An 18,801-nucleotide genomic window follows, 5' to 3' on the forward strand; every position below is an offset into this window, starting at 1 on the left:
CTTAGTTTCTAAGGTGTAGCGAAGCCAACCCTACTGTATGAGTACGGGTGGTAAAATACTTGGTTCTTCTAATGTTTTATAGAAAGTACATGTATAGTGATACTGTGAAATAAAAAAGAACATCGCCCGAACAGGGACTCGAACCCTGGACCCTCAGATCACTCTGATTGTAACAGACCGCTCAAAAATCTGATGCTCTACCGACTGAGCTATCCGGGCTCTGCTTCAGGATAGCACATATTTCTAGTCACATGACAGGAAGCTGTACACAGACCTCTCTTGACATTTCTGCATCACCAAATACCATTTGATTTTACTTCATTCAACACAATTCAAGCTGTAACCATACCAAGTCAACTCTTGCACTCTGAATGACTGTACTTTGGTGACAGGCCTCGTTCTATAGTTAACAAACAAGACACTGTGCTATCGGCTATGCACGGGTGAGCAATAATTGTATATGACTGCGACTTACTGGGATGAAGATGGCTAAGATATGTAAACGAGGGCCTGTCTACAATTCTAGCCATCGTAAGAAAGAAGTCTTACATGCATTGCAAGCCATTTCATCATGTGGGCAATTCTTTGTCATAGACGAAAAGAGATTGGATCAGAAATGATATTTCTCTACTTAGTTTCTAAGGTGTAGCGAAGCCAACCCTACTGTATGAGTACGGGTGGTAAAATACTTGGTTCTTCTAATGTTTTATAGAAAGTACATGTATAGTGATACTGTGAAATAAAAAAGAACATCGCCCGAACAGGGACTCGAACCCTGGACCCTCAGATCACTCTGATTGTAACAGACCGCTTAAAAGTCTGATGCTCTACCGACTGAGCTATCCGGGCTCTGCTTCAGGATAGCACATATTTCTAGTCACATGACAGGAGGCTGTACACAGACCTCTCTTGACATTTCTGCATCACCAAATACCATTTGATTTTACTTCATTCAACACAATTCAAGCTGTAACCATACCAAGTCAACTCTTGCACTCTGAATGACTGTACTTTGGTGGCAGGCCTCGTTCTATAGTTAACAAACAAGACACTGTGCTATCGGCTATGCACGGGTGAGCAATAATTGTATATGACTGCGACTTACTGGGATGAAGATGGCTAAGATATGTAAACGAGGGCCTGTCTACAATTCTAGCCATCGTAAGAAAGAAGTCTTACATCATTGCAAGCCATTTCATCATGTGGGCAATTCTTTGTCATAGACGAAAAGAGATTGGATCAGAAATGATATTTCTCTACTTAGTTTCTAAGGTGTAGCGAAGCCAACCCTACTGTATGAGTACGGGTGGTAAAATACTTGGTTCTTCTAATGTTTTATAGAAAGTACATGTATAGTGATACTGTGAAATAAAAAAGAACATCGCCCGAACAGGGACTCGAACCCTGGACCCTCAGATCACTCTGATTGTAACAGACCGCTGAAAAGTCTGATGCTCTACCGACTGAGCTATCCGGGCTCTGCTTCAGGATAGCACATATTTCTAGTCACATGACAGGAGGCTGTACACAGACCTCTCTTGACATTTCTGCATCACCAAATACCATTTGATTTTACTTCATTCAACACAATTCAAGCTGTAACCATACCAAGTCAACTCTTGCACTCTGAATGACTGTACTTTGGTGGCAGGCCTCGTTCTATAGTTAACAAACAAGACACTGTGCTATCGGCTATGCACGGGTGAGCAATAATTGTATATGACTGCGACTTACTGGGATGAAGATGGCTAAGATATGTAAACGAGGGCCTGTCTACAATTCTAGCCATCGTAAGAAAGAAGTCTTACATCATTGCAAGCCATTTCATCATGTGGGCAATTCTTTGTCATAGACGAAAAGAGATTGGATCAGAAATGATATTTCTCTACTTAGTTTCTAAGGTGTAGCGAAGCCAACCCTACTGTATGAGTACGGGTGGTAAAATACTTGGTTCTTCTAATGTTTTATAGAAAGTACATGTATAGTGATACTGTGAAATAAAAAAGAACATCGCCCGAACAGGGACTCGAACCCTGGACCCTCAGATCACTCTGATTGTAACAGACCGCTTAAAAGTCTGATGCTCTACCGACTGAGCTATCCGGGCTCTGCTTCAGGATAGCACATATTTCTAGTCACATGACAGGAAGCTGTACACAGACCTCTCTTGACATTTCTGCATCACCAAATACCATTTGATTTTACTTCATTCAACACAATTCAAGCTGTAACCATACCAAGTCAACTCTTGCACTCTGAATGACTGTACTTTGGTGGCAGGCCTCGTTCTATAGTTAACAAACAAGACACTGTGCTATCGGCTATGCACGGGTGAGCAATAATTGTATATGACTGCGACTTACTGGGATGAAGATGGCTAAGATATGTAAACGAGGGCCTGTCTACAATTCTAGCCATCGTAAGAAAGAAGTCTTACATCATTGCAAGCCATTTCATCATGTGGGCAATTCTTTGTCATAGACGAAAAGAGATTGGATCAGAAATGATATTTCTCTACTTAGTTTCTAAGGTGTAGCGAAGCCAACCCTACTGTATGAGTACGGGTGGTAAAATACTTGGTTCTTCTAATGTTTTATAGAAAGTACATGTATAGTGATACTGTGAAATAAAAAAGAACATCCCCCGAACAGGGACTCGAACCCTGGACCCTCAGATCACTCTGATTGTAACAGACCGCTTAAAAATCTGATGCTCTACCGACTGAGCTATCCGGGCTCTGCTTCAGGATAGCACATATTTCTAGTCACATGACAGGAAGCTGTACACAGACCTCTCTTGACATTTCTGCATCACCAAATACCATTTGATTTTACTTCATTCAACACAATTCAAGCTGTAACCATACCAAGTCAACTCTTGCACTCTGAATGACTGTACTTTGGTGGCAGGCCTCGTTCTATAGTTAACAAACAAGACACTGTGCTATCGGCTATGCACGGGTGAGCAATAATTGTATATGACTGCGACTTACTGGGATGAAGATGGCTAAGATATGTAAACGAGGGCCTGTCTACAATTCTAGCCATCGTAAGAAAGAAGTCTTACATCATTGCAAGCCATTTCATCATGTGGGCAATTCTTTGTCATAGACGAAAAGAGATTGGATCAGAAATGATATTTCTCTACTTAGTTTCTAAGGTGTAGCGAAGCCAACCCTACTGTATGAGTACGGGTGGTAAAATACTTGGTTCTTCTAATGTTTTATAGAAAGTACATGTATAGTGATACTGTGAAATAAAAAAGAACATCGCCCGAACAGGGACTCGAACCCTGGACCCTCAGATCACTCTGATTGTAACAGACCGCTTAAATGTCTGATGCTCTACCGACTGAGCTATCCGGGCTCTGCTTCAGGATAGCACATATTTCTAGTCACATGACAGGAAGCTGTACACAGACCTCTCTTGACATTTCTGCATCACCAAATACCATTTGATTTTACTTCATTCAACACAATTCAAGCTGTAACCATACCAAGTCAACTCTTGCACTCTGAATGACTGTACTTTGGTGGCAGGCCTCGTTCTATAGTTAACAAACAAGACACTGTGCTATCGGCTATGCACGGGTGAGCAATAATTGTATATGACTGCGACTTACTGGGATGAAGATGGCTAAGATATGTAAACGAGGGCCTGTCTACAATTCTAGCCATCGTAAGAAAGAAGTCTTACATGCATTGCAAGCCATTTCATCATGTGGGCAATTCTTTGTCATAGACGAAAAGAGATTGGATCAGAAATGATATTTCTCTACTTAGTTTCTAAGGTGTAGCGAAGCCAACCCTACTGTATGAGTACGGGTGGTAAAATACTTGGTTCTTCTAATGTTTTATAGAAAGTACATGTATAGTGATACTGTGAAATAAAAAAGAACATCGCCCGAACAGGGACTCGAACCCTGGACCCTCAGATCACTCTGATTGTAACAGACCGCTTAAAAGTCTGATGCTCTACCGACTGAGCTATCCGGGCTCTGCTTCAGGATAGCACATATTTCTAGTCACATGACAGGAAGCTGTACACAGACCTCTCTTGACATTTCTGCATCACCAAATACCATTTGATTTTACTTCATTCAACACAATTCAAGCTGTAACCATACCAAGTCAACTCTTGCACTCTGAATGACTGTACTTTGGTGGCAGGCCTCGTTCTATAGTTAACAAACAAGACACTGTGCTATCGGCTATGCACGGGTGAGCAATAATTGTATATGACTGCGACTTACTGGGATGAAGATGGCTAAGATATGTAAACGAGGGCCTGTCTACAATTCTAGCCATCGTAAGAAAGAAGTCTTACATGCATTGCAAGCCATTTCATCATGTGGGCAATTCTTTGTCATAGACGAAAAGAGATTGGATCAGAAATGATATTTCTCTACTTAGTTTCTAAGGTGTAGCGAAGCCAACCCTACTGTATGAGTACGGGTGGTAAAATACTTGGTTCTTCTAATGTTTTATAGTAAGTACATGTATAGTGATACTGTGAAATAAAAGAGAAGATCGCCCGAACAGGGACTCGAACCCTGGACCCTCAGATCACTCTGATTGTAACAGACCGCTTAAAAGTCTGATGCTCTACCGACTGAGCTATCCGGGCTCTGCTTCAGGATAGCACATATTTCTAGTCACATGACAGGAAGCTGTACACAGACCTCTCTTGACATTTCTGCATCACCAAATACCATTTGATTTTACTTCATTCAACACAATTCAAGCTGTAACCATACCAAGTCAACTCTTGCACTCTGAATGACTGTACTTTGGTGGCAGGCCTCGTTCTATAGTTAACAAACAAGACACTGTGCTATCGGCTATGCACGGGTGAGCAATAATTGTATATGACTGCGACTTACTGGGATGAAGATGGCTAAGATATGTAAACGAGGGCCTGTCTACAATTCTAGCCATCGTAAGAAAGAAGTCTTACATCATTGCAAGCCATTTCATCATGTGGGCAATTCTTTGTCATAGACGAAAAGAGATTGGATCAGAAATGATATTTCTCTACTTAGTTTCTAAGGTGTAGCGAAGCCAACCCTACTGTATGAGTACGGGTGGTAAAATACTTGGTTCTTCTAATGTTTTATAGAAAGTACATGTATAGTGATACTGTGAAATAAAAAAGAACATCGCCCGAACAGGGACTCGAACCCTGGACCCTCAGATCACTCTGATTGTAACAGACCGCTTAAAAGTCTGATGCTCTACCGACTGAGCTATCCGGGCTCTGCTTCAGGATAGCACATATTTCTAGTCACATGACAGGAAGCTGTACACAGACCTCTCTTGACATTTCTGCATCACCAAATACCATTTGATTTTACTTCATTCAACACAATTCAAGCTGTAACCATACCAAGTCAACTCTTGCACTCTGAATGACTGTACTTTGGTGGCAGGCCTCGTTCTATAGTTAACAAACAAGACACTGTGCTATCGGCTATGCACGGGTGAGCAATAATTGTATATGACTGCGACTTACTGGGATGAAGATGGCTAAGATATGTAAACGAGGGCCTGTCTACAATTCTAGCCATCGTAAGAAAGAAGTCTTACATCATTGCAAGCCATTTCATCATGTGGGCAATTCTTTGTCATAGACGAAAAGAGATTGGATCAGAAATGATATTTCTCTACTTAGTTTCTAAGGTGTAGCGAAGCCAACCCTACTGTATGAGTACGGGTGGTAAAATACTTGGTTCTTCTAATGTTTTATAGAAAGTACATGTATAGTGATACTGTGAAATAAAAAAGAACATCGCCCGAACAGGGACTCGAACCCTGGACCCTCAGATCACTCTGATTGTAACAGACCGCTCAAAAATCTGATGCTCTACCGACTGAGCTATCCGGGCTCTGCTTCAGGATAGCACATATTTCTAGTCACATGACAGGAAGCTGTACACAGACCTCTCTTGACATTTCTGCATCACCAAATACCATTTGATTTTACTTCATTCAACACAATTCAAGCTGTAACCATACCAAGTCAACTCTTGCACTCTGAATGACTGTACTTTGGTGACAGGCCTCGTTCTATAGTTAACAAACAAGACACTGTGCTATCGGCTATGCACGGGTGAGCAATAATTGTATATGACTGCGACTTACTGGGATGAAGATGGCTAAGATATGTAAACGAGGGCCTGTCTACAATTCTAGCCATCGTAAGAAAGAAGTCTTACATGCATTGCAAGCCATTTCATCATGTGGGCAATTCTTTGTCATAGACGAAAAGAGATTGGATCAGAAATGATATTTCTCTACTTAGTTTCTAAGGTGTAGCGAAGCCAACCCTACTGTATGAGTACGGGTGGTAAAATACTTGGTTCTTCTAATGTTTTATAGAAAGTACATGTATAGTGATACTGTGAAATAAAAAAGAACATCGCCCGAACAGGGACTCGAAACCTGGACCCTCAGATCACTCTGATTGTAACAGACCGCTTAAAAGTCTGATGCTCTACCGACTGAGCTATCCGGGCTCTGCTTCAGGATAGCACATATTTCTAGTCACATGACAGGAGGCTGTACACAGACCTCTCTTGACATTTCTGCATCACCAAATACCATTTGATTTTACTTCATTCAACACAATTCAAGCTGTAACCATACCAAGTCAACTCTTGCACTCTGAATGACTGTACTTTGGTGGCAGGCCTCGTTCTATAGTTAACAAACAAGACACTGTGCTATCGGCTATGCACGGGTGAGCAATAATTGTATATGACTGCGACTTACTGGGATGAAGATGGCTAAGATATGTAAACGAGGGCCTGTCTACAATTCTAGCCATCGTAAGAAAGAAGTCTTACATGCATTGCAAGCCATTTCATCATGTGGGCAATTCTTTGTCATAGACGAAAAGAGATTGGATCAGAAATGATATTTCTCTACTTAGTTTCTAAGGTGTAGCGAAGCCAACCCTACTGTATGAGTACGGGTGGTAAAATACTTGGTTCTTCTAATGTTTTATAGTAAGTACATGTATAGTGATACTGTGAAATAAAAAAGAACATCGCCCGAACAGGGACTCGAACCCTGGACCCTCAGATCACTCTGATTGTAACAGACCGCTTAAAAGTCTGATGCTCTACCGACTGAGCTATCCGGGCTCTGCTTCAGGATAGCACATATTTCTAGTCACATGACAGGAAGCTGTACACAGACCTCTCTTGACATTTCTGCATCACCAAATACCATTTGATTTTACTTCATTCAACACAATTCAAGCTGTAACCATACCAAGTCAACTCTTGCACTCTGAATGACTGTACTTTGGTGGCAGGCCTCGTTCTATAGTTAACAAACAAGACACTGTGCTATCGGCTATGCACGGGTGAGCAATAATTGTATATGACTGCGACTTACTGGGATGAAGATGGCTAAGATATGTAAACGAGGGCCTGTCTACAATTCTAGCCATCGTAAGAAAGAAGTCTTACATGCATTGCAAGCCATTTCATCATGTGGGCAATTCTTTGTCATAGACGAAAAGAGATTGGATCAGAAATGATATTTCTCTACTTAGTTTCTAAGGTGTAGCGAAGCCAACCCTACTGTATGAGTACGGGTGGTAAAATACTTGGTTCTTCTAATGTTTTATAGAAAGTACATGTATAGTGATACTGTGAAATAAAAAAGAACATCGCCCGAACAGGGACTCGAACCCTGGACCCTCAGATCACTCTGATTGTAACAGACCGCTTAAAAGTCTGATGCTCTACCGACTGAGCTATCCGGGCTCTGCTTCAGGATAGCACATATTTCTAGTCACATGACAGGAGGCTGTACACAGACCTCTCTTGACATTTCTGCATCACCAAATACCATTTGATTTTACTTCATTCAACACAATTCAAGCTGTAACCATACCAAGTCAACTCTTGCACTCTGAATGACTGTACTTTGGTGACAGGCCTCGTTCTATAGTTAACAAACAAGACACTGTGCTATCGGCTATGCACGGGTGAGCAATAATTGTATATGACTGCGACTTACTGGGATGAAGATGGCTAAGATATGTAAACGAGGGCCTGTCTACAATTCTAGCCATCGTAAGAAAGAAGTCTTACATGCATTGCAAGCCATTTCATCATGTGGGCAATTCTTTGTCATAGACGAAAAGAGATTGGATCAGAAATGATATTTCTCTACTTAGTTTCTAAGGTGTAGCGAAGCCAACCCTACTGTATGAGTACGGGTGGTAAAATACTTGGTTCTTCTAATGTTTTATAGAAAGTACATGTATAGTGATACTGTGAAATAAAAAAGAACATCGCCCGAACAGGGACTCGAACCCTGGACCCTCAGATCACTCTGATTGTAACAGACCGCTTAAAAGTCTGATGCTCTACCGACTGAGCTATCCGGGCTCTGCTTCAGGATAGCACATATTTCTAGTCACATGACAGGAGGCTGTACACAGACCTCTCTTGACATTTCTGCATCACCAAATACCATTTGATTTTACTTCATTCAACACAATTCAAGCTGTAACCATACCAAGTCAACTCTTGCACTCTGAATGACTGTACTTTGGTGGCAGGCCTCGTTCTATAGTTAACAAACAAGACACTGTGCTATCGGCTATGCACGGGTGAGCAATAATTGTATATGACTGCGACTTACTGGGATGAAGATGGCTAAGATATGTAAACGAGGGCCTGTCTACAATTCTAGCCATCGTAAGAAAGAAGTCTTACATGCATTGCAAGCCATTTCATCATGTGGGCAATTCTTTGTCATAGACGAAAAGAGATTGGATCAGAAATGATATTTCTCTACTTAGTTTCTAAGGTGTAGCGAAGCCAACCCTACTGTATGAGTACGGGTGGTAAAATACTTGGTTCTTCTAATGTTTTATAGAAAGTACATGTATAGTGATACTGTGAAATAAAAAAGAACATCGCCCGAACAGGGACTCGAACCCTGGACCCTCAGATCACTCTGATTGTAACAGACCGCTTAAAAGTCTGATGCTCTACCGACTGAGCTATCCGGGCTCTGCTTCAGGATAGCACATATTTCTAGTCACATGACAGGAGGCTGTACACAGACCTCTCTTGACATTTCTGCATCACCAAATACCATTTGATTTTACTTCATTCAACACAATTCAAGCTGTAACCATACCAAGTCAACTCTTGCACTCTGAATGACTGTACTTTGGTGACAGGCCTCGTTCTATAGTTAACAAACAAGACACTGTGCTATCGGCTATGCACGGGTGAGCAATAATTGTATATGACTGCGACTTACTGGGATGAAGATGGCTAAGATATGTAAACGAGGGCCTGTCTACAATTCTAGCCATCGTAAGAAAGAAGTCTTACATGCATTGCAAGCCATTTCATCATGTGGGCAATTCTTTGTCATAGACGAAAAGAGATTGGATCAGAAATGATATTTCTCTACTTAGTTTCTAAGGTGTAGCGAAGCCAACCCTACTGTATGAGTACGGGTGGTAAAATACTTGGTTCTTCTAATGTTTTATAGAAAGTACATGTATAGTGATACTGTGAAATAAAAAAGAACATCGCCCGAACAGGGACTCGAACCCTGGACCCTCAGATCACTCTGATTGTAACAGACCGCTTAAAAGTCTGATGCTCTACCGACTGAGCGATCCGGGCTCTGCTTCAGGATAGCACATATTTCTAGTCACATGACAGGAGGCTGTACACAGACCTCTCTTGACATTTCTGCATCACCAAATACCATTTGATTTTACTTCATTCAACACAATTCAAGCTGTAACCATACCAAGTCAACTCTTGCACTCTGAATGACTGTACTTTGGTGGCAGGCCTCGTTCTATAGTTAACAAACAAGACACTGTGCTATCGGCTATGCACGGGTGAGCAATAATTGTATATGACTGCGACTTACTGGGATGAAGATGGCTAAGATATGTAAACGAGGGCCTGTCTACAATTCTAGCCATCGTAAGAAAGAAGTCTTACATGCATTGCAAGCCATTTCATCATGTGGGCAATTCTTTGTCATAGACGAAAAGAGATTGGATCAGAAATGATATTTCTCTACTTAGTTTCTAAGGTGTAGCGAAGCCAACCCTACTGTATGAGTACGGGTGGTAAAATACTTGGTTCTTGTAATGTTTTATAGTAAGTACATGTATAGTGATACTGTGAAATAAAAAAGAACATCGCCCGAACAGGGACTCGAAACCTGGACCCTCAGATCACTCTGATTGTAACAGACCGCTTAAAAGTCTGATGCTCTACCGACTGAGCTATCCGGGCTCTGCTTCAGGATAGCACATATTTCTAGTCACATGACAGGAAGCTGTACACAGACCTCTCTTGACATTTCTGCATCACCAAATACCATTTGATTTTACTTCATTCAACACAATTCAAGCTGTAACCATACCAAGTCAACTCTTGCACTCTGAATGACTGTACTTTGGTGGCAGGCCTCGTTCTATAGTTAACAAACAAGACACTGTGCTATCGGCTATGCACGGGTGAGCAATAATTGTATATGACTGCGACTTACTGGGATGAAGATGGCTAAGATATGTAAACGAGGGCCTGTCTACAATTCTAGCCATCGTAAGAAAGAAGTCTTACATCATTGCAAGCCATTTCATCATGTGGGCAATTCTTTGTCATAGACGAAAAGAGATTGGATCAGAAATGATATTTCTCTACTTAGTTTCTAAGGTGTAGCGAAGCCAACCCTACTGTATGAGTACGGGTGGTAAAATACTTGGTTCTTCTAATGTTTTATAGAAAGTACATGTATAGTGATACTGTGAAATAAAAAAGAACATCGCCCGAACAGGGACTCGAACCCTGGACCCTCAGATCACTCTGATTGTAACAGACCGCTGAAAAGTCTGATGCTCTACCGACTGAGCTATCCGGGCTCTGCTTCAGGATAGCACATATTTCTAGTCACATGACAGGAAGCTGTACACAGACCTCTCTTGACATTTCTGCATCACCAAATACCATTTGATTTTACTTCATTCAACACAATTCAAGCTGTAACCATACCAAGTCAACTCTTGCACTCTGAATGACTGTACTTTGGTGGCAGGCCTCGTTCTATAGTTAACAAACAAGACACTGTGCTATCGGCTATGCACGGGTGAGCAATAATTGTATATGACTGCGACTTACTGGGATGAAGATGGCTAAGATATGTAAGCGAGGGCCTGTCTACAATTCTAGCCATCGTAAGAAAGAAGTCTTACATGCATTGCAAGCCATTTCATCATGTGGGCAATTCTTTGTCATAGACGAAAAGAGATTGGATCAGAAATGATATTTCTCTACTTAGTTTCTAAGGTGTAGCGAAGCCAACCCTACTGTATGAGTACGGGTGGTAAAATACTTGGTTCTTGTAATGTTTTATAGTAAGTACGTGTATAGTGATACTGTGAAATAAAAGAGAAGATCGCCCGAACAGGGACTCGAACCCTGGACCCTCAGATCACTCTGATTGTAACAGACCGCTTAAAAGTCTGATGCTCTACCGACTGAGCTATCCGGGCTCTGCTTCAGGATAGCACATATTTCTAGTCACATGACAGGAAGCTGTACACAGACCTCTCTTGACATTTCTGCATCACCAAATACCATTTGATTTTACTTCATTCAACACAATTCAAGCTGTAACCATACCAAGTCAACTCTTGCACTCTGAATGACTGTACTTTGGTGGCAGGCCTCGTTCTATAGTTAACAAACAAGACACTGTGCTATCGGCTATGCACGGGTGAGCAATAATTGTATATGACTGCGACTTACTGGGATGAAGATGGCTAAGATATGTAAGCGAGGGCCTGTCTACAATTCTAGCCATCGTAAGAAAGAAGTCTTACATGCATTGCAAGCCATTTCATCATGTGGGCAATTCTTTGTCATAGACGAAAAGAGATTGGATCAGAAATGATATTTCTCTACTTAGTTTCTAAGGTGTAGCGAAGCCAACCCTACTGTATGAGTACGGGTGGTAAAATACTTGGTTCTTCTAATGTTTTATAGTAAGTACATGTATAGTGATACTGTGAAATAAAAAAGAACATCGCCCGAACAGGGACTCGAACCCTGGACCCTCAGATCACTCTGATTGTAACAGACCGCTTAAAAGTCTGATGCTCTACCGACTGAGCTATCCGGGCTCTGCTTCAGGATAGCACATATTTCTAGTCACATGACAGGAAGCTGTACACAGACCTCTCTTGACATTTCTGCATCACCAAATACCATTTGATTTTACTTCATTCAACACAATTCAAGCTGTAACCATACCAAGTCAACTCTTGCACTCTGAATGACTGTACTTTGGTGGCAGGCCTCGTTCTATAGTTAACAAACAAGACACTGTGCTATCGGCTATGCACGGGTGAGCAATAATTGTATATGACTGCGACTTACTGGGATGAAGATGGCTAAGATATGTAAACGAGGGCCTGTCTACAATTCTAGCCATCGTAAGAAAGAAGTCTTACATCATTGCAAGCCATTTCATCATGTGGGCAATTCTTTGTCATAGACGAAAAGAGATTGGATCAGAAATGATATTTCTCTACTTAGTTTCTAAGGTGTAGCGAAGCCAACCCTACTGTATGAGTACGGGTGGTAAAATACTTGGTTCTTCTAATGTTTTATAGAAAGTACATGTATAGTGATACTGTGAAATAAAAAAGAACATCGCCCGAACAGGGACTCGAACCCTGGACCCTCAGATCACTCTGATTGTAACAGACCGCTTAAAAGTCTGATGCTCTACCGACTGAGCTATCCGGGCTCTGCTTCAGGATAGCACATATTTCTAGTCACATGACAGGAAGCTGTACACAGACCTCTCTTGACATTTCTGCATCACCAAATACCATTTGATTTTACTTCATTCAACACAATTCAAGCTGTAACCATACCAAGTCAACTCTTGCACTCTGAATGACTGTACTTTGGTGGCAGGCCTCGTTCTATAGTTAACAAACAAGACACTGTGCTATCGGCTATGCACGGGTGAGCAATAATTGTATATGACTGCGACTTACTGGGATGAAGATGGCTAAGATATGTAAACGAGGGCCTGTCTACAATTCTAGCCATCGTAAGAAAGAAGTCTTACATCATTGCAAGCCATTTCATCATGTGGGCAATTCTTTGTCATAGACGAAAAGAGATTGGATCAGAAATGATATTTCTCTACTTAGTTTCTAAGGTGTAGCGAAGCCAACCCTACTGTATGAGTACGGGTGGTAAAATACTTGGTTCTTCTAATGTTTTATAGAAAGTACATGTATAGTGATACTGTGAAATAAAAAAGAACATCGCCCGAACAGGGACTCGAACCCTGGACCCTCAGATCACTCTGATTGTAACAGACCGCTTAAAAGTCTGATGCTCTACCGACTGAGCTATCCGGGCTCTGCTTCAGGATAGCACATATTTCTAGTCACATGACAGGAAGCTGTACACAGACCTCTCTTGACATTTCTGCATCACCAAATACCATTTGATTTTACTTCATTCAACACAATTCAAGCTGTAACCATACCAAGTCAACTCTTGCACTCTGAATGACTGTACTTTGGTGGCAGGCCTCGTTCTATAGTTAACAAACAAGACACTGTGCTATCGGCTATGCACGGGTGAGCAATAATTGTATATGACTGCGACTTACTGGGATGAAGATGGCTAAGATATGTAAACGAGGGCCTGTCTACAATTCTAGCCATCGTAAGAAAGAAGTCTTACATCATTGCAAGCCATTTCATCATGTGGGCAATTCTTTGTCATAGACGAAAAGAGATTGGATCAGAAATGATATTTCTCTACTTAGTTTCTAAGGTGTAGCGAAGCCAACCCTACTGTATGAGTACGGGTGGTAAAATACTTGGTTCTTCTAATGTTTTATAGAAAGTACATGTATAGTGATACTGTGAAATAAAAAAGAACATCGCCCGAACAGGGACTCGAACCCTGGACCCTCAGATCACTCTGATTGTAACAGACCGCTTAAAAGTCTGATGCTCTACCGACTGAGCTATCCGGGCTCTGCTTCAGGATAGCACATATTTCTAGTCACATGACAGGAAGCTGTACACAGACCTCTCTTGACATTTCTGCATCACCAAATACCATTTGATTTTACTTCATTCAACACAATTCAAGCTGTAACCATACCAAGTCAACTCTTGCACTCTGAATGACTGTACTTTGGTGGCAGGCCTCGTTCTATAGTTAACAAACAAGACACTGTGCTATCGGCTATGCACGGGTGAGCAATAATTGTATATGACTGCGACTTACTGGGATGAAGATGGCTAAGATATGTAAACGAGGGCCTGTCTACAATTCTAGCCATCGTAAGAAAGAAGTCTTACATCATTGCAAGCCATTTCATCATGTGGGCAATTCTTTGTCATAGACGAAAAGAGATTGGATCAGAAATGATATTTCTCTACTTAGTTTCTAAGGTGTAGCGAAGCCAACCCTACTGTATGAGTACGGGTGGTAAAATACTTGGTTCTTCTAATGTTTTATAGAAAGTACATGTATAGTGATACTGTGAAATAAAAAAGAACATCGCCCGAACAGGGACTCGAACCCTGGACCCTCAGATCACTCTGATTGTAACAGACCGCTTAAAAGTCTGATGCTCTACCGACTGAGCTATCCGGGCTCTGCTTCAGGATAGCACATATTTCTAGTCACATGACAGGAAGCTGTACACAGACCTCTCTTGACATTTCTGCATCACCAAATACCATTTGATTTTACTTCATTCAACACAATTCAAGCTGTAACCATACCAAGTCAACTCTTGCACTCTGAATGACTGTACTTTGGTGGCAGGCCTCGTTCTATAGTTAACAAACAAGACACTGTGCTATCGGCTATGCACGGGTGAGCAATAATTGTATATGACTGCGACTTACTGGGATGAAGATGGCTAAGATATGTAAACGAGGGCCTGTCTACAATTCTAGCCATCGTAAGAAAGAAGTCTTACATCATTGCAAGCCATTTCATCATGTGGGCAATTCTTTGTCATAGACGAAAAGAGATTGGATCAGAAATGATATTTCTCTACTTAGTTTCTAAGGTGTAGCGAAGCCAACCCTACTGTATGAGTACGGGTGGTAAAATACTTGGTTCTTCTAATGTTTTATAGAAAGTACATGTATAGTGATACTGTGAAATAAAAAAGAACATCGCCCGAACAGGGACTCGAACCCTGGACCCTCAGATCACTCTGATTGTAACAGACCGCTGAAAAGTCTGATGCTCTACCGACTGAGCTATCCGGGCTCTGCTTCAGGATAGCACATATTTCTAGTCACATGACAGGAAGCTGTACACAGACCTCTCTTGACATTTCTGCATCACCAAATACCATTTGATTTTACTTCATTCAACACAATTCAAGCTGTAACCATACCAAGTCAACTCTTGCACTCTGAATGACTGTACTTTGGTGGCAGGCCTCGTTCTATAGTTAACAAACAAGACACTGTGCTATCGGCTATGCACGGGTGAGCAATAATTGTATATGACTGCGACTTACTGGGATGAAGATGGCTAAGATATGTAAGCGAGGGCCTGTCTACAATTCTAGCCATCGTAAGAAAGAAGTCTTACATGCATTGCAAGCCATTTCATCATGTGGGCAATTCTTTGTCATAGACGAAAAGAGATTGGATCAGAAATGATATTTCTCTACTTAGTTTCTAAGGTGTAGCGAAGCCAACCCTACTGTATGAGTACGGGTGGTAAAATACTTGGTTCTTGTAATGTTTTATAGTAAGTACGTGTATAGTGATACTGTGAAATAAAAGAGAAGATCGCCCGAACAGGGACTCGAACCCTGGACCCTCAGATCACTCTGATTGTAACAGACCGCTTAAAAGTCTGATGCTCTACCGACTGAGCTATCCGGGCTCTGCTTCAGGATAGCACATATTTCTAGTCACATGACAGGAAGCTGTACACAGACCTCTCTTGACATTTCTGCATCACCAAATACCATTTGATTTTACTTCATTCAACACAATTCAAGCTGTAACCATACCAAGTCAACTCTTGCACTCTGAATGACTGTACTTTGGTGGCAGGCCTCGTTCTATAGTTAACAAACAAGACACTGTGCTATCGGCTATGCACGGGTGAGCAATAATTGTATATGACTGCGACTTACTGGGATGAAGATGGCTAAGATATGTAAGCGAGGGCCTGTCTACAATTCTAGCCATCGTAAGAAAGAAGTCTTACATGCATTGCAAGCCATTTCATCATGTGGGCAATTCTTTGTCATAGACGAAAAGAGATTGGATCAGAAATGATATTTCTCTACTTAGTTTCTAAGGTGTAGCGAAGCCAACCCTACTGTATGAGTACGGGTGGTAAAATACTTGGTTCTTCTAATGTTTTATAGTAAGTACATGTATAGTGATACTGTGAAATAAAAAAGAACATCGCCCGAACAGGGACTCGAACCCTGGACCCTCAGATCACTCTGATTGTAACAGACCGCTTAAAAGTCTGATGCTCTACCGACTGAGCTATCCGGGCTCTGCTTCAGGATAGCACATATTTCTAGTCACATGACAGGAAGCTGTACACAGACCTCTCTTGACATTTCTGCATCACCAAATACCATTTGATTTTACTTCATTCAACACAATTCAAGCTGTAACCATACCAAGTCAACTCTTGCACTCTGAATGACTGTACTTTGGTGGCAGGCCTCGTTCTATAGTTAACAAACAAGACACTGTGCTATCGGCTATGCACGGGTGAGCAATAATTGTATATGACTGCGACTTACTGGGATGAAGATGGCTAAGATATGTAAACGAGGGCCTGTCTACAATTCTAGCCATCGTAAGAAAGAAGTCTTACATCATTGCAAGCCATTTCATCATGTGGGCAATTCTTTGTCATAGACGAAAAGAGATTGGATCAGAAATGATATTTCTCTACTTAGTTTCTAAGGTGTAGCGAAGCCAACCCTACTGTATGAGTACGGGTGGTAAAATACTTGGTTCTTCTAATGTTTTATAGAAAGTACATGTATAGTGATACTGTGAAATAAAAAAGAACATCGCCCGAACAGGGACTCGAACCCTGGACCCTCAGATCACTCTGATTGTAACAGACCGCTTAAAAGTCTGATGCTCTACCGACTGAGCTATCCGGGCTCTGCTTCAGGATAGCACATATTTCTAGTCACATGACAGGAAGCTGTACACAGACCTCTCTTGACATTTCTGCATCACCAAATACCATTTGATTTTACTTCATTCAACACAATTCAAGCTGTAACCATACCAAGTCAACTCTTGCACTCTGAATGACTGTACTTTGGTGGCAGGCCTCGTTCTATAGTTAACAAACAAGACACTGTGCTATCGGCTATGCACGGGTGAGCAATAATTGTATATGACTGCGACTTACTGGGATGAAGATGGCTAAGATATGTAAACGAGGGCCTGTCTACAATTCTAGCCATCGTAAGAAAGAAGTCTTACATCATTGCAAGCCATTTCATCATGTGGGCAATTCTTTGTCATAGACGAAAAGAGATTGGATCAGAAATGATATTTCTCTACTTAGTTTCTAAGGTGTAGCGAAGCCAACCCTACTGTATGAGTACGGGTGGTAAAATACTTGGTTCTTCTAATGTTTTATAGAAAGTACATGTATAGTGATACTGTGAAATAAAAAAGAACATCGCCCGAACAGGGACTCGAACCCTGGACCCTCAGATCACTCTGATTGTAACAGACCGCTTAAAAGTCTGATGCTCTACCGACTGAGCTATCCGGGCTCTGCTTCAGGATAGCACATATTTCTAGTCACATGACAGGAAGCTGTACACAGACCTCTCTTGACATTTCTGCATCACCAAATACCATTTGATTTTACTTCATTCAACACAATTCAAGCTGTAACCATACCAAGTCAACTCTTGCACTCTGAATGACTGTACTTTGGTGGCAGGCCTCGTTCTATAGTTAACAAACAAGACACTGTGCTATCGGCTATGCACGGGTGAGCAATAATTGTATATGACTGCGACTTACTGGGATGAAGATGGCTAAGATATGTAAACGAGGGCCTGTCTACAATTCTAGCCATCGTAAGAAAGAAGTCTTACATCATTGCAAGCCATTTCATCATGTGGGCAATTCTTTGTCATAGACGAAAAGAGATTGGATCAGAAATGATATTTCTCTACTTAGTTTCTAAGGTGTAGCGAAGCCAACCCTACTGTATGAGTACGGGTGGTAAAATACTTGGTTCTTCTAATGTTTTATAGAAAGTACATGTATAGTGATACTGTGAAATAAAAAAGAACATCGCCCGAACAGGGACTCGAACCCTGGACCCTCAGATCACTCTGATTGTAACAGACCGCTTAAAAGTCTGATGCTCTACCGACTGAGCTATCCGGGCTCTGCTTCAGGATAGCACATATTTCTAGTCACATGACAGGAAGCTGTACACAGACCTCTCTTGACATTTCTGCATCACCAAATACCATTTGATTTTACTTCATTCAACACAATTCAAGCTGTAACCATACCAAGTCAACTCTTGCACTCTGAATGACTGTACTTTGGTGGCAGGCCTCGTTCTATAGTTAACAAACAAGACACTGTGCTATCGGCTATGCACGGGTGAGCAATAATTGTATATGACTGCGACTTACTGGGATGAAGATGGCTAAGATATGTAAACGAGGGCCTGTCTACAATTCTAGCCATCGTAAGAAAGAAGTCT

At 41.5% G+C, this 18,801-nt stretch overlaps 30 non-coding genes across 30 annotated transcripts; all 30 read right to left on the reverse strand.

The window, feature by feature from the left end:
- Positions 1–123: 123 nt before the first annotated feature.
- On the reverse strand, positions 124–219 carry Trnak-uuu (transfer RNA lysine (anticodon UUU)). Its single transcript has 2 exons — positions 183–219; positions 124–159 (listed from the first exon to the last, which is right to left on the reverse strand). It is a non-coding gene; the product is annotated as a tRNA-Lys (tRNA).
- Positions 220–753: 534 nt separating this feature from the next.
- On the reverse strand, positions 754–849 carry Trnak-uuu (transfer RNA lysine (anticodon UUU)). The gene is made up of 2 exons: positions 813–849; positions 754–789 (listed from the first exon to the last, which is right to left on the reverse strand). It is a non-coding gene; the product is annotated as a tRNA-Lys (tRNA).
- A 533-nt stretch (positions 850–1,382) lies between these two features.
- On the reverse strand, positions 1,383–1,478 carry Trnak-uuu (transfer RNA lysine (anticodon UUU)). The gene is made up of 2 exons: positions 1,442–1,478; positions 1,383–1,418 (listed from the first exon to the last, which is right to left on the reverse strand). It is a non-coding gene; the product is annotated as a tRNA-Lys (tRNA).
- Positions 1,479–2,011: 533 nt separating this feature from the next.
- Positions 2,012–2,107, reverse strand: Trnak-uuu (transfer RNA lysine (anticodon UUU)). Its single transcript has 2 exons — positions 2,071–2,107; positions 2,012–2,047 (listed from the first exon to the last, which is right to left on the reverse strand). It is a non-coding gene; the product is annotated as a tRNA-Lys (tRNA).
- Positions 2,108–2,640: 533 nt separating this feature from the next.
- Trnak-uuu (transfer RNA lysine (anticodon UUU)) lies at positions 2,641–2,736 on the reverse strand. Its single transcript has 2 exons — positions 2,700–2,736; positions 2,641–2,676 (listed from the first exon to the last, which is right to left on the reverse strand). It is a non-coding gene; the product is annotated as a tRNA-Lys (tRNA).
- Positions 2,737–3,269: 533 nt separating this feature from the next.
- On the reverse strand, positions 3,270–3,365 carry Trnak-uuu (transfer RNA lysine (anticodon UUU)). The gene is made up of 2 exons: positions 3,329–3,365; positions 3,270–3,305 (listed from the first exon to the last, which is right to left on the reverse strand). It is a non-coding gene; the product is annotated as a tRNA-Lys (tRNA).
- A 534-nt stretch (positions 3,366–3,899) lies between these two features.
- Trnak-uuu (transfer RNA lysine (anticodon UUU)) lies at positions 3,900–3,995 on the reverse strand. The gene is made up of 2 exons: positions 3,959–3,995; positions 3,900–3,935 (listed from the first exon to the last, which is right to left on the reverse strand). It is a non-coding gene; the product is annotated as a tRNA-Lys (tRNA).
- Positions 3,996–4,529: 534 nt separating this feature from the next.
- On the reverse strand, positions 4,530–4,625 carry Trnak-uuu (transfer RNA lysine (anticodon UUU)). The gene is made up of 2 exons: positions 4,589–4,625; positions 4,530–4,565 (listed from the first exon to the last, which is right to left on the reverse strand). It is a non-coding gene; the product is annotated as a tRNA-Lys (tRNA).
- Positions 4,626–5,158: 533 nt separating this feature from the next.
- Trnak-uuu (transfer RNA lysine (anticodon UUU)) lies at positions 5,159–5,254 on the reverse strand. Its single transcript has 2 exons — positions 5,218–5,254; positions 5,159–5,194 (listed from the first exon to the last, which is right to left on the reverse strand). It is a non-coding gene; the product is annotated as a tRNA-Lys (tRNA).
- Positions 5,255–5,787: 533 nt separating this feature from the next.
- Positions 5,788–5,883, reverse strand: Trnak-uuu (transfer RNA lysine (anticodon UUU)). Its single transcript has 2 exons — positions 5,847–5,883; positions 5,788–5,823 (listed from the first exon to the last, which is right to left on the reverse strand). It is a non-coding gene; the product is annotated as a tRNA-Lys (tRNA).
- Positions 5,884–6,417: 534 nt separating this feature from the next.
- Trnak-uuu (transfer RNA lysine (anticodon UUU)) lies at positions 6,418–6,513 on the reverse strand. The gene is made up of 2 exons: positions 6,477–6,513; positions 6,418–6,453 (listed from the first exon to the last, which is right to left on the reverse strand). It is a non-coding gene; the product is annotated as a tRNA-Lys (tRNA).
- A 534-nt stretch (positions 6,514–7,047) lies between these two features.
- Positions 7,048–7,143, reverse strand: Trnak-uuu (transfer RNA lysine (anticodon UUU)). Its single transcript has 2 exons — positions 7,107–7,143; positions 7,048–7,083 (listed from the first exon to the last, which is right to left on the reverse strand). It is a non-coding gene; the product is annotated as a tRNA-Lys (tRNA).
- Positions 7,144–7,677: 534 nt separating this feature from the next.
- Trnak-uuu (transfer RNA lysine (anticodon UUU)) lies at positions 7,678–7,773 on the reverse strand. The gene is made up of 2 exons: positions 7,737–7,773; positions 7,678–7,713 (listed from the first exon to the last, which is right to left on the reverse strand). It is a non-coding gene; the product is annotated as a tRNA-Lys (tRNA).
- A 534-nt stretch (positions 7,774–8,307) lies between these two features.
- Trnak-uuu (transfer RNA lysine (anticodon UUU)) lies at positions 8,308–8,403 on the reverse strand. The gene is made up of 2 exons: positions 8,367–8,403; positions 8,308–8,343 (listed from the first exon to the last, which is right to left on the reverse strand). It is a non-coding gene; the product is annotated as a tRNA-Lys (tRNA).
- A 534-nt stretch (positions 8,404–8,937) lies between these two features.
- Positions 8,938–9,033, reverse strand: Trnak-uuu (transfer RNA lysine (anticodon UUU)). Its single transcript has 2 exons — positions 8,997–9,033; positions 8,938–8,973 (listed from the first exon to the last, which is right to left on the reverse strand). It is a non-coding gene; the product is annotated as a tRNA-Lys (tRNA).
- A 534-nt stretch (positions 9,034–9,567) lies between these two features.
- Trnak-uuu (transfer RNA lysine (anticodon UUU)) lies at positions 9,568–9,663 on the reverse strand. Its single transcript has 2 exons — positions 9,627–9,663; positions 9,568–9,603 (listed from the first exon to the last, which is right to left on the reverse strand). It is a non-coding gene; the product is annotated as a tRNA-Lys (tRNA).
- Positions 9,664–10,197: 534 nt separating this feature from the next.
- On the reverse strand, positions 10,198–10,293 carry Trnak-uuu (transfer RNA lysine (anticodon UUU)). Its single transcript has 2 exons — positions 10,257–10,293; positions 10,198–10,233 (listed from the first exon to the last, which is right to left on the reverse strand). It is a non-coding gene; the product is annotated as a tRNA-Lys (tRNA).
- A 533-nt stretch (positions 10,294–10,826) lies between these two features.
- On the reverse strand, positions 10,827–10,922 carry Trnak-uuu (transfer RNA lysine (anticodon UUU)). The gene is made up of 2 exons: positions 10,886–10,922; positions 10,827–10,862 (listed from the first exon to the last, which is right to left on the reverse strand). It is a non-coding gene; the product is annotated as a tRNA-Lys (tRNA).
- A 534-nt stretch (positions 10,923–11,456) lies between these two features.
- Trnak-uuu (transfer RNA lysine (anticodon UUU)) lies at positions 11,457–11,552 on the reverse strand. Its single transcript has 2 exons — positions 11,516–11,552; positions 11,457–11,492 (listed from the first exon to the last, which is right to left on the reverse strand). It is a non-coding gene; the product is annotated as a tRNA-Lys (tRNA).
- A 534-nt stretch (positions 11,553–12,086) lies between these two features.
- Trnak-uuu (transfer RNA lysine (anticodon UUU)) lies at positions 12,087–12,182 on the reverse strand. Its single transcript has 2 exons — positions 12,146–12,182; positions 12,087–12,122 (listed from the first exon to the last, which is right to left on the reverse strand). It is a non-coding gene; the product is annotated as a tRNA-Lys (tRNA).
- A 533-nt stretch (positions 12,183–12,715) lies between these two features.
- Positions 12,716–12,811, reverse strand: Trnak-uuu (transfer RNA lysine (anticodon UUU)). Its single transcript has 2 exons — positions 12,775–12,811; positions 12,716–12,751 (listed from the first exon to the last, which is right to left on the reverse strand). It is a non-coding gene; the product is annotated as a tRNA-Lys (tRNA).
- A 533-nt stretch (positions 12,812–13,344) lies between these two features.
- Positions 13,345–13,440, reverse strand: Trnak-uuu (transfer RNA lysine (anticodon UUU)). The gene is made up of 2 exons: positions 13,404–13,440; positions 13,345–13,380 (listed from the first exon to the last, which is right to left on the reverse strand). It is a non-coding gene; the product is annotated as a tRNA-Lys (tRNA).
- Positions 13,441–13,973: 533 nt separating this feature from the next.
- On the reverse strand, positions 13,974–14,069 carry Trnak-uuu (transfer RNA lysine (anticodon UUU)). Its single transcript has 2 exons — positions 14,033–14,069; positions 13,974–14,009 (listed from the first exon to the last, which is right to left on the reverse strand). It is a non-coding gene; the product is annotated as a tRNA-Lys (tRNA).
- Positions 14,070–14,602: 533 nt separating this feature from the next.
- Trnak-uuu (transfer RNA lysine (anticodon UUU)) lies at positions 14,603–14,698 on the reverse strand. Its single transcript has 2 exons — positions 14,662–14,698; positions 14,603–14,638 (listed from the first exon to the last, which is right to left on the reverse strand). It is a non-coding gene; the product is annotated as a tRNA-Lys (tRNA).
- A 533-nt stretch (positions 14,699–15,231) lies between these two features.
- Trnak-uuu (transfer RNA lysine (anticodon UUU)) lies at positions 15,232–15,327 on the reverse strand. The gene is made up of 2 exons: positions 15,291–15,327; positions 15,232–15,267 (listed from the first exon to the last, which is right to left on the reverse strand). It is a non-coding gene; the product is annotated as a tRNA-Lys (tRNA).
- Positions 15,328–15,861: 534 nt separating this feature from the next.
- Positions 15,862–15,957, reverse strand: Trnak-uuu (transfer RNA lysine (anticodon UUU)). Its single transcript has 2 exons — positions 15,921–15,957; positions 15,862–15,897 (listed from the first exon to the last, which is right to left on the reverse strand). It is a non-coding gene; the product is annotated as a tRNA-Lys (tRNA).
- Positions 15,958–16,491: 534 nt separating this feature from the next.
- Positions 16,492–16,587, reverse strand: Trnak-uuu (transfer RNA lysine (anticodon UUU)). Its single transcript has 2 exons — positions 16,551–16,587; positions 16,492–16,527 (listed from the first exon to the last, which is right to left on the reverse strand). It is a non-coding gene; the product is annotated as a tRNA-Lys (tRNA).
- A 533-nt stretch (positions 16,588–17,120) lies between these two features.
- On the reverse strand, positions 17,121–17,216 carry Trnak-uuu (transfer RNA lysine (anticodon UUU)). Its single transcript has 2 exons — positions 17,180–17,216; positions 17,121–17,156 (listed from the first exon to the last, which is right to left on the reverse strand). It is a non-coding gene; the product is annotated as a tRNA-Lys (tRNA).
- Positions 17,217–17,749: 533 nt separating this feature from the next.
- Positions 17,750–17,845, reverse strand: Trnak-uuu (transfer RNA lysine (anticodon UUU)). Its single transcript has 2 exons — positions 17,809–17,845; positions 17,750–17,785 (listed from the first exon to the last, which is right to left on the reverse strand). It is a non-coding gene; the product is annotated as a tRNA-Lys (tRNA).
- A 533-nt stretch (positions 17,846–18,378) lies between these two features.
- Trnak-uuu (transfer RNA lysine (anticodon UUU)) lies at positions 18,379–18,474 on the reverse strand. Its single transcript has 2 exons — positions 18,438–18,474; positions 18,379–18,414 (listed from the first exon to the last, which is right to left on the reverse strand). It is a non-coding gene; the product is annotated as a tRNA-Lys (tRNA).
- Between the last annotated feature and the right edge of the window lie 327 nt (positions 18,475–18,801).

Source organism: Haliotis asinina, chromosome 15 (assembly GCF_037392515.1).
Source record: "Haliotis asinina isolate JCU_RB_2024 chromosome 15, JCU_Hal_asi_v2, whole genome shotgun sequence".
NCBI classification, from domain to species: Eukaryota; Metazoa; Mollusca; class Gastropoda; order Lepetellida; family Haliotidae; genus Haliotis; species Haliotis asinina.